The sequence below is a fragment of the Sinocyclocheilus rhinocerous genome, unplaced genomic scaffold (genome assembly GCF_001515625.1).
Source record: "Sinocyclocheilus rhinocerous isolate Xijiao unplaced genomic scaffold, SAMN03320098_v1.1 scaffold359, whole genome shotgun sequence".
NCBI lineage: Eukaryota > Metazoa > Chordata > Actinopteri > Cypriniformes > Cyprinidae > Sinocyclocheilus > Sinocyclocheilus rhinocerous.
In genome coordinates this window covers 436,080-446,920 of record NW_015652307.1, presented here as the reverse complement: position 1 = coordinate 446,920, position 10,841 = coordinate 436,080, and positions in this window count along the sequence as shown.

The following is a 10,841-nucleotide window of genomic DNA, read 5'->3' as shown; positions in this document are numbered from 1 at the left end:
TGTGGATTATTGTGATGTTTTTATCAGCTGTTTGGACGCTCATTCTGACGGCACCCATTCACTGCAGAGCATCCATTGCTGAGACACTGATGCAATGCTACATTTCTCCAAACCTGATGAAGAAACAAACTCATCTAGTTAATGCAGGGCTGTCCAAACTCGGTCCTGGAGGGCCGGTGTCCTGAAGAGTTTAGCTCGAACCCCAAATAAACACAGCTGAACCAGCTAATCAAGCTCTTACTAGTCATACTAGAAACTTAAAGGCAGGTGTGTTGAGGCAAGTTGGAGCTAAACTCTGCAGGACACCGGCCCTCCAGGACCCAGTTTGGGCAGCCCTGAGTTAATGGATAATGCTGCTAGTTAATGAGATTCTCAACACCTGTATAAACTGGAGATTTCATGCATGCACTAGAAATCACCGAAGCACCATCTGATTCAGACACATGCAGACTTCAGTCATCATTCAGACCGTTCTGTTAGAGTCCAGATGCGTTTGTGGATCTGCAGATGTTTCTGTGTGTCGCTGTGTGTTTGTGTTGATTCTGGTGCAGCACAAACCACACACAGCAGCACAAGTGTGACATTTCTCATCTCAGTAGGTTGAGTGTGTGTGTGTGTGTCTGTGGTTTCTCTCATCTGGTTGTGGTTCAGTGTGTTGATGCTTTTCTGGCGTGCAGTGCAAGCACGCCGTAAACACGTCGCATCTGAAGTGTTGCGTTCTGCATTTTTGGTTGACAGCAGCATCTGAGACCAGATGAACACACACACACACTCAAACTCAAAAAGACCTGCAAGATGAGCTGTAGGACAGAATATCTCAATTATTTCTCATAAACAGCAGTGAGATTAAATGGAGAGCAAATATGAACTAGTTTGGGGAGGTTTGCACACATAAACACACACTCATGAACCACTGCGTCTGCTTTATCAGCAAGTGTGTTCCGCAGCAGATCTCTGACACCATCAACACACCACAAACATTTCTGAGAAGTGTGTGTTTGTGTGTGTGTGTGAGAGAGTGTGTGTGTGTGTGTGAAAGAGAGAGAGAGAGTGTGTGTGTGTACACTGGCAGTATAATATCAGCTGAACCCTATTTGACTTTGCACATCAACAGTATCATTTTATGCACAGAGAATGATTAACATGACACGGACTAAAGACACAATGTATATAAATGACATCAGATGTGATTTATGAGTTGAACATGTGACAAACACTGGGAGATGCATTCGATTTAGAAATACTAGAAACAAGTTAAAATCTGATGTGATGTTAAAGTGTTGATGGTAATATTTGCTTGTCATGTTTTGAACAATTTAAAACTGACATTAAAGCCTATTTGGAAAAAAAAAAAACATAATATTATTACTTACCTATAAGGCCCTTAATGGTTTAGCTCCTGCGTACCTAACTAGTCAGATGATGCCAACCCTGAAACAACATAAACTACCAAATTTTGCTACAAGTTTGATTGCAACATATAATCATTGCTGTTAATAGTGTTCATCGTCTGTTTGATTACGTCATTAACTGAATTTTACTGTACATTTCTGCCATATGTACATCAATTTGACATAGTCACCACTGATAAGCTACTACTAAATATTGTAGAAACTTAATTTTCTGTAAAGCTGCTTTGCAACGATTTGTATCGTGAAAAGCGCTATACAAATAAACTTGAATTGAATTGAATTATTAAGAACCATACATTTTTTATACACAGTGGCAGTCAAAAGTTAAAAGTTTGAATAATTAAACATTTTAATGTTTTTTTTTAAGGAGTCTCTTCTGCTCACCGAGGCTGCATTTATTTGATCAAAAATGGTACAAATAGTGAAATATTTTTACAATTTAAAACAGCAGTTTTTTATGTGAATATCTATTACAGTTTTTTACGATTGCTTACACACTAAAATTAAACTTTTCCAACAATTAGCAAAACCTTACACTCAAGGAGCAAAACACAAGGCTAGATTTGCACAACTGTAAGCACATTGTCAGCTTCACACTATTTGCAAAACATTACACACAGTGATTTGCAAAACACTAAACACACTTGTATACATCAGACACAGAAGTATATCATGATGTCACTTCCTTGCAATTCCAAAGCACTGACTGTCAAATTACCACACCTATGAGCCAATCTGTTAAACACAGCCATCAGGTGCACAAACACATGATTGCTAAATTGTAGACACACCAATCAGGTTTAAGCACTATAAAAATGCAGCAGGTAGGTTCACCTGCCTTCAACCAAAATATTGTGAAATATTATTACAATTCAAAACAGTTGTTTTCTATGTGAATATCTGTTAAACTGTAATTTATTTCTGTGATGCGCAGCTGTATTTTCAGCATCATTACTCCAGTCTTCAGTGTCACATGATCCTCAGAAATCATTCTAATATGCTGATTTGCTGATCAAGAAACATTTCTGATTATTATCAATGTTGAAAACAGTTGTGCTGCACAATATTTTTGTGCAAACCGTGACACATTTTATTTTTCTGGATTCACACATGAATAGAAAGTTCAAAAGAACAGCATTTATTTGAAATAGAAATATTTTGGAACATTATAAATGTCTTCACTGTCACTTTTCATCAATTTAATGCATCCTTGATGAATATAAGTATTAATTTGTGCTTAAATGTGAGTGTAATATGAGTCTCACCGAGCTCTGTGATGATGGGAATGTTTGCTCCGGTGGTTATGGACTATTTGTGTGTGTGTGTGTGTGTGAGTGTGTGAGTGAGTGAGTGTATATTAGTGTGTGTGTGTGTATTAGTGTGTGTGTGTGTGTGTGTGTGTAAATGACTACAGACTCAAAAAAATTTCCTTGAGTACGGACAGCAGCAACATTCGCTGTTGTTCATTCGCTCAGACCACAAACATCATAGAAAATAACTGTGTCTCCGTCTGTCTGTCTTTCTCTCTCTCTCTTGTTGTCTGTCTTCAGTGGCTGAACTTCCTCAATAATGAAACTCAAAACAGGAAGTAGCTCCTCCGCTGCCCTTCCCCCAGCACTTACATAACCTGTTGCTCTTTGCTCAGACAGCAGTCGTGTTCAGCATGCCGTTTGTTTGGTTTTATCTGTCAATGATGATTCATATCTGCTGGGATAGACTGAAATGTAAATAGGTTTTTGTGGTGAAGCTAAACAAAAGTCCTTTATGTTTTCCAGACTCAAGTTCTATTTTAAGGCAAGACACGGGTAAAAACGTTTACTAACCGATTCATACTTCCATAGCTGATGATTGAATATTTTTTTTGTATTTTTGAAACATTTTCCAAGTAAATTTGCAAATGAGGCCCACTTTAATTAAATACACACTAATTTGCATAAATTTCCAGAAAGTAAGGATGAGCATTGTTTCAAAATTCTTGTTTGATTTTGTTGTCATATTAGAGTTAAAGATTTTCCTAGAAGGGATTTAGGATTTCTCTTTTTATCACTCCATAAATCAGAAAATACTGAAAAAAGACAGAAAACAAACACATTTTCACCATGTTTTTAGGAGTAAAATGTTGTATAAATCAGTGTGAATTATATTTCAACAAACCCTTCAGTAAAAACCTTCAGAATATAGAGAGGAATAAAACTCTAAGTTTTGGTGTTTGTAAGTGCTGCAGAAGTGGAGGAAAAACTCATTTTGAGAAAACAGCCTTTTTAAGATGTATTGTAATTGAAATCTACAGACGCAAATAGATAAATTGTAATAATAAAACCAGCGAATGTTATATCAACAATCCCTTCAGTAAAAACCTTCTAAATATAGAGAGCAATAAAACTCTAAGTTTTAGTGTATGGAAGTGCTGCTGAAGTGGAGAAATAAACTCATTTTGCAAAAACATCATTTAAAGATATGTGTTGCAATTGAAATCTATAGATAACATGCAATAATAAAACTATGATATATAAACAAACCCTTCAGTAAGAACCTTCAGAATACAGATAGGAATAAAACTGTAAGTGCTGCTGAAGTGGAGATAAAACTTATTTTTGAGAAAACGGCCTTTAAAATTATGTATTGTAATTTAAACCAATAAAGTGCAATAAAATAAACACTTAAATGTGTATTTTTGAAATTTTTTTTTTTTTAGATGTTTTGCTTTCCACTAGTCTAAAATCAAAATAGTGCATGAAAAAATAATGTTTTTTGCCTTTAGTGTTGTGCCTTAAAACATAAATTTTAATGTATTTACATGAAAAACATAAACATGTATTTTTGCTTTGAGAACAATTCGTGAATAATGTGAAATGCAACAAAATCTGAAATTTAGCCGAATTTAGATACAAATGATTTTGATTCAAATGCATTATTTTTGAATGATTTATAATTATTTTTAGTATATTTATTAAAAAAGACAGAAATGTAATTTTGACATCCGAATACAGAATTGAACTAGAAATTCAAGAACCGTTGTGAATAAGACAAAAGCGTTGCATTGTCACTGTGGGATCTGATTGCAGTGCATTCATGCGTGTTTACAGCAATGATAAGCGCCAGTGATAAACGTACTACAGGTCAAAGGTCAGACGGAGAGTACATATCATATGATTCACATCCTGATACCAGAGAACACGCATGATGAATGAGACATATGTGGGCAATGATGAAAGCATGTTTAATTCTCTGTGTCAGTGCACTTTAATAGAATAGAATAGAACAGTGAACTCTGTTGTACAGATGAGAGTGTATTTCTGCCTGCAGTTCCACCCGCTGCTAACCACAGTGACTTCAGTGTAGAAATGCTGGAGGAATGTTTGGAATTTCAGCTAGTTTCAGCCTGCAGTGAAGAAACTCCAGCTGCTCACACACACACACACACACGGGTAATCATGGGTAATGAATGAGGTGATGTGAAGTTTCCAGTGATCTGACAGACAGACAGACAGACAGACAGACACATGCCTGCACTTCCTGCTGCTCTCTGATTGGCTCTGACTGTTCTGCCTTGCCCTAGCAACAGGAACTTTAAATGGCAACAAAAACAAAATTTCCCAGAAGTCAGCTGACAACAGTCGAATGTGTGTGTGTGTGTGTGTGTGTGTGTGTGTGTGTGCACTTCTGCTTTACTCAATGTTAGTAGAGTTGTTTTAATATAACTTAAAAACTTTTACACTAAACTAAACTTTTTACTATATTTGTTAGTAAACCAACTTTTTAATGATGTTTTATAAATAACCCTTTTAAACTTAAAACTTTAATATAAAACCTAAATGTTTTATTACATTTTACATTAGACTTTACTTTTTTTTATATTTTATATTAAACATAAACTTTTTAAACTTAATTTTTTTATATGAAACCTAAATGTTTAATTATAATGTATATTGAACTTAAATGTTGTAAATATTTTATATAAAAATTTAACTTTTTAAAATTAAAAACTATTTTTATGAAACTGAAAGCTTTAATTATAATTTATATTAAGGTTAACTTTTTATATTTTATATTAAACTTTTTAAAGTTAAAAACTTTTTGTTTTATTTTATGTTAAACTTTAATTTTTATTATATTGTATATTAAAATTGTAAAACTTAAAAACCTTTATATTAAACTTACACTTTTTATTATATTTTATATTAAACGTAAATGTTTTAAACAAAAACTTTTATATACGTTTTATTATATTTTATATGAAACTTAATGTTTTTTATATTTTATATTAAACTTAAACTTTTTAAACGTAAAAACCTTTTGACAAAACCTAAACTTTTTATTATATTTTATATAAAATGTTGCTTTATATTATAATTAATATTAAACGAACTTTTTCAACTTAAAAACGTTTATATTAAACTTAAACTCTTTATTATATTTTATTTGAAATTTAAAGGTTTGAAACTTTTATATTACACTTAACCATTCTTATTATATTTTATATTAAACATCAACTTTACAAATTATTATATGAAATTTTAACTTTTTATTATATTTTACATTAAACTTCTACTTTTAAAATGTTACATTACATTTTATATTTCCAAACATGCCACACTTTATAATTCATTCATTGCTTTATTAAATATGTGCATTGTGAACAAAATTCATGTTATAGGTTGTTCTCCAGATATAACTTTCATTTAGCTGCACAAACTCAATACAGCAACAAATTCAGCTCTTGATGTTCTTTACCGTCATTGAAGGATCTTTATGTTTAATAAAGTTTAATAAAGATATGCTTAATGAATATCTTCATTCAAATGTCAAGTCAACATTCAGAGTTTCCTGTGACAAACTTATCTTTTATTTCTTTAAATTATACTTTTCTTCAAATTAAATTAAAAGTATTTTTATTCTATTTCCTTAATTTAAAATTTAAAGTGAAATAGATTCTTCCTAATTCAGTTGCAATGAACTTATTTTCTGCATAATTGAACCTGTTCCTGAATCTACCAACTGTTCTCGACATTACATAAGACCTGATGATATTTATGTTTCATGTGTGTTTTTGAAAATATGCACGTTCTGTCATCATTTCCTCACCCGTATGTCGCTCAAATCTGTTTGACTTCTTCTGTAGAAACAAAAGCAGATATTCTGAAGAATGCGCTTCATATAATGGACGTCAGTGGGCTCCGGTGTCATGAGCTTCATCATTCTTCACATTATCTTCTTTTGCGCTGTACAGAAGAACAAAAGTGCATCACACACAGGAAGTGAAATCAGGCTGCGTGACCTGATGACCCACATTCACATCTGCGTCACACAGACAACCAATCAACGACAGAAATCATGCCCACCTTCAATTAAATCAAGTGATATTTAGTGTGCAGTTTGTGTCTGTCAACAATCAAAAATATATTTAGGCCTAAATTAAACATTTCTGTATTTGAATTATATAGGGTTATTATAGTTACCATAAAACATAAAAAAAGAATTAAAGACTGAACGGCTCAGAGTTGAAAGACGCACCTTTCAAGAGCTGCAGGAGTTTGGAGAAAGTGAGACACATACACACACTGTAGATTTATCAATATTTTGAATTAGTTTTTGTTTTTATAGTTTCTGTTTTCATTTTAATTTTAGTTAAAATTGTAGAAATTTTGTTGTGTGTTTTTTTGCCATTTTTATTATTTTTTTAATGTCTATATAATTTGCATTTATTTTATTTCAGTTTTAGTTATTTTAGTAGATCAAGTTAAACTAAATGAAAATGAGAAATGTTGCATTGGCAACTAGCTGAAATATATATATATATATTATATTTTTTTATGTTCAAGTAACGAAAATGCTTTTTATGGTTTTAGTTCATTTTAATTGATCTACTGTTTTATTAGATCAAGTTAAACTTATTGTATTCTCATTTTCATTAAGTTTAACTTGATCCACTAAAATAGCTAAAACAAATAAATAAAAATAATATAGACATTTAGCCCATTATTTAATGTCATGAGACAAAGGTTATTATCAGGACAAACTCTTAAGGACTTGTATTATAAGATGGACCCAGAAAAACTTTTACAATTTCTTTCAAATGTAAATTTAAAGAATCTTTCATAGAATTTACTGTACTAAAGTTAGTTATATAATTGCTTTATTTAATTTTTGTATTTTGTATTGTGTACTGCTGTATTGTTTTTCTAATGTATAATCTTTTTTGCCATGAAATATCATGTGAAGCTGATGTGGCAATAAACTAAAATCAAGTCAAAAAAGTATAGGCATTTAAAAAAAAATCATGATTTTATAGTTAACTTAAACTAATTTAAAAAACAGCTTAATTTTATTTAGAGACTCAAACTGAGCAAAAATATGAATTTGCTTCAGATGCTGATATTTATATGATGAGATTCTGATGCTTGTACTGTAAGTCAATGAGATCTTTCTAACAGTACAGCAGATACTGACATAAAATGCTATAAATATCAGTCGTCTCTATATCTGCAGTAATACGTCACCATAATCAAGTACAGATAAAAAAAGTAGCAGAAACCAATTTCTTTCTTGCATTAAATGAAAGACAAATCTTGTTCCTAAAATAAAACCCAAGCTTAATTTTCAGTTTTTTTTTAATTCTGTAATATGAGAGCCAAAATATATCGTTTATAATGATGCCAAGATATTTATACTCTTTTACTAATTCAATCACAGAACCTTGTAAAGTTTGAAGAGAGATTACATTATTTTCAAATTTCTTTGAACTTGAAAATAACATGTACTTGGTTTTATCAGTTTTAAATTGTAAAGCCGTAATTGAATTACATCAAAAGTTGACTGAAGCTTATACAAGGCTTGCTGTCCAGAAGAAGCACTGCAATACATGACAGAATCATCTGCATAAAAATGAAATTTGGCATGCTGAATGCCATAATCAAGACTAGTTATATAAATGGTAAATAAAAGAGGCCCCAGCACAGATCCTTGGGGAACACCTTTGGCAATCTCCAATGATTCAGATAGTTTAACTTCAGCCTGTACACATTGAGTTCTTCCACTCAAATAATTTTTATACCAAGGAATAACAACACTTGATAAACCAACACTCTTCAATCTATGCAACAATATTTCATGATCCACTGTATTGAAAGCCTTTGATAAATCAATAAAAAGGGAAGCACAAAAATCACCATTATCAATCGATCCCACAATATCATTTAAAACTTTCAAAACAGCTGTTACAGTACTATGTTTTTTATGAAAACTAGATTGATTAATAGACAACACTTTGTTTGCATTCAAATAACAAGTCAACTGTTCACTAATAAGGCTTTCTAACATTTTTGATAAAACACAGAGCTTTGAAATTGGTCTGTAATTACCTAATATAGTAGGATCTGGCCCCCTTTTAATAAAGGAACAACAAAAGCTGATTTCCAGATTTCAGGAATAACACCAGTATTTAATTATGAGTGTGTTCACATTACAGTGTGTGTGTTTTCAGAAAAGTACGAGCGTTTAGAGGCCGATAAGAAGAAGCAGGTTCATAAGAAGAGACGCTTTGAAGGGCCGAGCGTTCGCTATCATTCAGTGCTGATGCTGCTGGTCCCAGACGCTCACATGAAGGAGGAGAACGTGGATGTGGAAGGGTACTTTTATACATAGTGAACTGTAATTAATAATAATAATAGGTGAGGTTAGATGGAACTGGTTTGTTATGCTAAATTGCTATTACTGTAAAACAATAACTTGTCCCTGAAAAGCTGGAATCATTTTAGTTAAGTTTTTTTTTAGCAAATAACTAACTTTTTTTTATCAACTCACGTACCCTAGTTTGTGGAACTCTGAACTAAGATAGATGGACAGAAACTGAATAGTATATTTGTACTTCAAAAACTTCTAAAATGAAGTATGTTTAAAATAAGTACTGTTAGGTAGTATGTAAAAAAAATTACTTTTATAGATTTTTGACTATTAAATTGAGCTAAGGACTTTTTAATTTTAGTAATTAAAGATAGTAAATAATAGTGAAATATAGACATTATATATATATATATAACATGCAAAAAGAAACAGAAATGCACACGAATTTGGAATATAGAGTAATTTTACATTTCATGCTGACTTAAACTTTTATGAGTTCACGTCTTTGGAAATTCTATTAATAATTTTTCATTTGAGTGAAACACTCACTTAACAAATATACTGTAAAATTGCGTTTGCTGCTTATTAGTATTATTTAATTATTATGTTTTATTAATTATTTTTTATATTTTTAATAATTCATTTTATTAATTTAGAATTAGCTTTTGTTTTTAAATTTACAGTTTTCATATTTTTATTTTTTTCATTTTTAATGAAAAAATGTAATAAAAATTAAAGAAAAATAATAATTAATAACTGAAATTTATATCTATTTCCGTTTTAGTTTTCAGTTTCAGTAATTTTGCTATGTCAGCTTAGTGTGTATAACTATGTAAAACTAATGGTGTGTGTCATTTATTTCAGGTAGTTGCCAATGCATTTCTAATTTCCATTTATTTTAAGTTTCTTAGCTAATATTTATATTTTATTTTATTTCAGCTTTGCTTCATTTTACAACATTTCATTAGATTTAGTTAACAATAACAATGAGTACGTTTACATGGACAACAATATTCTGATTTTAACACGATTAATCTACCATCTAAACAGGGATTTTTGATTACCTTAATCCGGCTAAAGTCATAGTCGAAGTAAACACAAATCTAATTAAGACATGTGGAGTATTCCTATTTAATTGCATTATTGAAGTGCAGTATAGACATGTAAACACCCTAATCACACTGTTACCATCGCGTAGGACTTTTCACTGCATTTTGCGACAGTCAACTGTCATTAAAAATGAAACCCAAAGCTGTATATGGCATCATAACGAAGACGAACTGTATGTTTATACGTGAAATTCTGGGTTGGACGTAATGACGTGTGCCATTAATCGATCTATGTACTATAGCATTTAAAACGAGAACATGAAAGGAATATTCTAACATTTACTCATGTAAACACCTTAATCATAATATTGTCTTATTTAGAATAAGATAAATAATTAGATTACTGTTGTCCATGTAAACATAGTCAATAGTGCTGTCAAACGATTAATCATAATTAATCGCATTCAAAATAAGTTTTTGTTTACATAATATGTGTGTATGTACTGTGTATATTTATGTATATATAAAATATTTTGAAAATATTTACATGTTTTTACATGTATATATTTATAATCATATAATTTATATTATATATAAATGTTTAATATAAAAACATAACATTTTTTCTTAAATATATACATGCATGTGTGTGTATTTATACATGCATAATAAATATACACAGTACACACACACATTATGTAAACAAAAACTTATTTTGGATGCGATTAATCATGATTAATCGTTTGACAGCACTAAT